Raw genomic sequence first — 5,482 nt, forward strand, 5'->3', positions numbered from 1 at the left:
AAGGGGCAAGGTTGCTTGATTACACAGTTGTAGATACCTCCTCAGATACAGAGACTGTGTGTAATTTTGTGGATAGCACAGAGGTGAGATCTGCCTATGCTGGTACCCTGGGTAAATGTTCTGGAGAAAGTCCTGGGGGGGGGGGGGGGGGGGGGGGTGGGGGGGTAGTTGCAGGTCGGGGGAGGTGGGGGGGGGTGCAAATCACACCTCAGTACTGCATTTAGCTGAGGACAATGATGGTAAGGCTGTAGAAAAAGGATAGAAACATTGAACACCAATCTAATGCCCATTCACATTGATGTTTAGGACTCAGAGTCTTAGAGTCGTACAGCACAGAAACAAGCTCTTCAGCACAACTTGCTCATGCTAAGCAAGATACCCTACCACACTGGTCCCACTTGCCCATGTTTGGCCCACATCCCTCCAACTTGAGGGGCAACATTTGCACACAGAAGATGGTGGGCATATGGAACTCAGCGGTTAGGCAGCATGGACTGAAAATGGCCACATTGCACACCACTGGTAGTTTTAGTTTTAGAGAAGCAGCATGGAAAAAGCCCCTTTGGCCCACCGAGTCCACACTGACCCCTGATCATCCGTACGCTAGTTCTATGTTATCCCACTTTTATATTCTACATGCTAAGGGCAATCTACAGAAGCCAATTAACCTACAAACCTGCACGTCTTTGGAATATGGGAGAAAACCAGTGCACGCGGAGAAAACCCACACGGTCACAGGGAGAATGTACAAACTTCATACAGAAACTACTCATAGTCAGGATTGAACCCGGCCCTCTGGCACTGTAAGGCAACCACTCTACCACTGCGCCACTGTGCTGCCCCCTGAGTTCATCACCATCCATACTATCCCTTTCCCAAGCATGACTCAGACCAATGGAATCTACAAGTCACAACCTCATTAATAATGTGCAACACCACATTTAGCAAATACATTTCAACTTTGAAAAGTTTGAAAAGTATGTGGCATTCCAATTTAGGTAAGGATGAATGGAAGGCCATGTATTATTTGGAAAATAAATATCCAAATGGAGTAAAAGAAAGAAGGGGCCAGCCAAGTGCAATAGTTTATTTGAAAAGGGATAGAACTGGAAAGGAGAGGAGTTATGATAAACTTGCATTTTACTTCGGAGTCACGTGAGTGACGACATGAAGAACCCGCCACTTCGCACGTGTGTCATTATCGCTACACGCATTGTGAACAAGTCATTACGAGGGGAGGACGTTCCTCCCAAACGGCAGGGTTGAACCTGCAACAAGTAAGGTAGGAGAACTTAGTTTCTTGACTTACCTTTTTTACAGGCAGGCTGATGAAAACTGGCTGGGGAGAGTCTGCAGAACTGCAGGCAGCCAGCAACGGCCGGGGGCACCACTATCTCCCTTAAACGGGAGCCGGAGCCGACCTTAGCTCCAGCAGGACGCCGACAGCGGTGGAGCATTCTGGAGCCGTCATTCCGACGGCTCGGACAACAGCCCCACGGACCTATGCTACATGGGTACGAGGGGCTGGAAGGTGCTGGGGTTTTTTCCACAGCACTAAAAATAGCGGCAAGCAGTCAGTGCCCGAGAGCACTGAGTACGCGTTGGAGCCGCTGGGCTTGGGTCGCGAGCGGCCAGTTCCCCGAGAGGACTGGACCGCGTTGGAGCACCCCAGGCCCAAGTGGAGAAGGAGCGGCACAGTGCGGGAAGCACTGCACCGCGTTTTTTTTTTAAACTGCCAGACCTGCGGCTGCGAGCGGCCAGCTCCCCGAGAGGACTGCACCGCGTTGGAGCACCGCAGGCCCAAGTAGAGAAGGAGCGGCACAGTGCGGGAAGCACTGCACCACGTTAAAACTGCCATACCTGCGGTTTGCGAGCGGCCAGCTCCCCGAGGGACTGAACCGCGTTGGAGCACCGCAGGCTAACGGCAGTACGGGCGGCTCAGTGCTGTGAGCACTGCACCGCGCTTTGGAGCACCGCAGGCCAACGGGGATACCGGCGGCACAGTGACCGTGTACACTGCACCGCATTGGATCTGCGGGGCCTGCACCTGCGAGAACATACCGTTTTGCAGCGATGCAGGTCCAAGAAGAAATCCTCCAGTGGGTAAGTCCCATAGCAGCACCTTATACAGGGCTGTATTTCACTTCTACTATTACAGGGAAGTGGTTGAGGAAAAGACAGACTCAGGGAGAAGGAAGCAGCACCTTTTCTATAGGGCTATAATCATGCTTCTCTCTCCCCAGTAGACTCTTCTGTCAGAAGAGTGCTGGGGTCAAGTCTAGGGCAAACCCTGGACAGGTAAACAGATGTAAGAGCTGTAACAATGAGGTGATGCCTTTTCTAAGTCACAAAGTACATAGAGTGCATTATTGGTCCTTTCCTGATAGAAATACAGGAATACTTATGTTGTGACTGAAGGATTTAGCAGTCCAAACATTTACTGACAAATTCCATTCCCATCTGGGAAGTCACACGGGAATGTCTGTCTATGTTTCAGGGGTAACAACAGTACAGCTGTGAGTAAAGCTAACTGGGAAAGATCTACAAACCAGGTTAGAAGGCAGCATAGACCATATGTTTTCTATCTACTGCAGGGGCAAACATTAGCTGACACCATAGCTGTCACTTGCCACCGGGGATTGTAAATCCCTGAATGTACTAAACTAATCAATTTATGCATCTGGTTACATCCAACCGGGATTGACGCGGGCCTGTGTAAACCCGAAATCTCCTAGCAAAATCTTTTTATTTGGGGGTGACCTATCTAGAAGGTCAAGGAGTTGGACAATGAACCCAAACTGGAGCTCATCTAAACGTCCAAACATCATCCTCAAAGGTATCGCCCCTATGCTGGAAGATGTGTACACCCACAACACACGGCCTCGGGGATCCAGAAGAAAACAGTAAAACCAGAAGGAAAAAAGGAGGTTGGTGCGAGAAGACATCGAATAAATAACTTTTTGACACTCATATCTTAAACAGTATCCGGGGATACACAATAGAATTTTACAACACATAATCTTCTAGTCCAGCTGATATATCGAGAGAGGAATTTGGAGGAGAACACCAAGTTGGGCTATAGTATTTGCTGATGTTTCTACACGATATGGAACACCAGATGCCGATCTACTCGTATCCAGACATAATCACCAATTACCAAATATGTCATATGGGATACAGACACTGGACATCAGCAACAGATGGGGTTTTAGCTGCATTGCAAGGGAAGAATTATTATCTACGCATTCCCTTCCTAACAAAATAGGATATGGCGCTTGACGCATCAATCATAGATCAGATCTCGGCTTTTTGGCTAAGATCAAGTATAATATCTGTTCTTATCAGTTTAAATGTCTGATATGTCCATTATCTAGGGACCATATATCATAAAATCAAATAAATAAATAAATAAATAGATGGGAAAGTGAAAAATAAATAAAACGATATATTCGTTTTAAGAACAGAAACCTTTTCTATTGATAAGTATATTCGTTTTAAGAACGAAAATGGCAAGCATTGATTCAAAGGATGCTTACAATTTCAGTACCCATAACAGGTGACCACGGACGTTATTTTTATCTAACTGGATGGCTCAGCTCTAGCAGTATAGAGCACTACCTAATGTGTTTACATTAGCACCTAGGTTATTTACAAAATATGACAACCAGCCACACAATGGTAATGGCTTCTTTGGATGACATACTAATTGTGTGGAAACTTAGGACGGGCTGAACAAACGGTAACAGCCACTTAACAATTATTTGGAAACTAGGATCATTATCCATCCAATTAAATCAAAATTAAAGCCTTCAAACTAAAGGGATTATTTGGGGTTCACCATTAACTCAGTTCCTCATGTCAGTAACTTTGCCAACAGAGGTTACAACCTTAATAGAGGCATACAGCAAAATCATTGACATGAGGATAAACCATCCATCAGACTGGTAGCAAGAATATTGGCAACATATGGTTTCCAGCCACATAATTCAGACCCTTACATTATAAAGATTTACAGAGGGCCAAAATATGAGCTCTTAAAATTAATGGTGATCATTTCAATAGAATGATGAAGCCATACAGAAGCCATATTGGAACTAAATGGTGGAAAGATAACATTGGGCATTGCTCCAATCCTATCATTGTCAGCAACCAGTCTATGGTCCTACATATGGATACTATGCACTAGGACGGTGTGTTACCAATTCCACCTCCAGCTGTGGAGGAAGATGGGAAACACAGCAAGCATCATTATTACTAACACTGGGCATAACTACCTGGAAATGTTGGGTGTGTTTTCATGGCCTAAAGTCATGTTGCTCTGGAATATATTAAACAGGTTATTAGATTATAAATTAACAACACTACTGTGGTAGCACATATCAACCACATGGGTGAAAGGGAATCTACATCATGTAACAATCTGGCCAACACAATTTGGCAACCTCATCAGGGGGGGGGGGTACTAAGGGAAATACTACGAGACTCTGCGTCTGGTGTTTTTAACAGTACCCGACTGACCTACCCAACCATGGTTCTACGTGGTACTGGGAATGAGATTAGAACCATGCAGCACCATCCAAAACAGACGGCCAGAGCAATGGACATGATCACAGCGGGCCACAGACAATCAACCTAAAGACAATGCCTAAAATACATAAACTAATGGGAGATGTGTTGCAACCATAATACATCATCCAGCCTGTTTGGAAGCTTTGTTAACCTACAGGGGCTTAGTATTAGTGACATCAACTGTGCCAGAAGTGGCCCATCTACTTACCTATGGCAAGAGAACGGAACAACAGCTTATGAGGGACACTTTTTATGGGAATTCCCCAAAGACCAGGTATTCCCAAATATGGGACATCAGCATCGTCTTAACGTTGTTAAAGAACTGGGCTCCAGCCATAGCGCTGTCATTACAGTTTTTGACATGTTACAAAACTGTCATGCTGATGGCTTAGGTCACGGCACTAAGGACTCAGTCCCTACCAAATTAAGGCTGGATACCTTGACCAGTTCACCTGGCAACTTACACTTCTATAATCAGGTATTAGGGAACAGGCCTTAAAATAACATTTTTTAGCGCCTACCCTACAGATGATTGACTGTGTTGTGAGACATCTACAAATATACATGGAACAAACCCAGACCATAAGTGGCACAGAAGGGGAACTTCTCATCAACGACAGACAGCCTCATTAAAGAATAACAGGCCAGGCCAGCTAAATGGCTAACATAGTATTGACATAAGTTGGTGTAAACACTAACTGGGTTAAAATCTCACTCCACCAGGCTGCAGCAACGTCGGCAGCATTTAAATTGGAGGTTCCTATGGATAAAATCCTCAGGACTGCAGGATGGCCATCGGAAAGAACATTCTAAGGATTATAACTAACCAGTAATGGAAACTGGAATTTTTCAGAAACATTGTTAAGTTTCTGTACCATCATTTACCCCAAAAAACAGGGGCTATCAATTATTA

The 5,482-nt window shown here is 45.3% G+C and overlaps 1 pseudogene; it reads left to right on the forward strand.

Annotated features, from left to right (window-relative positions):
- The first annotated feature begins 3,293 nt into the window (after positions 1–3,293).
- Positions 3,294–3,402, forward strand: LOC116989764 (annotated as a pseudogene).
- The last annotated feature ends 2,080 nt before the right edge of the window (positions 3,403–5,482 follow it).

Source organism: Amblyraja radiata, chromosome 29, assembly GCF_010909765.2.
Source record: "Amblyraja radiata isolate CabotCenter1 chromosome 29, sAmbRad1.1.pri, whole genome shotgun sequence".
NCBI lineage: Eukaryota > Metazoa > Chordata > Chondrichthyes > Rajiformes > Rajidae > Amblyraja > Amblyraja radiata.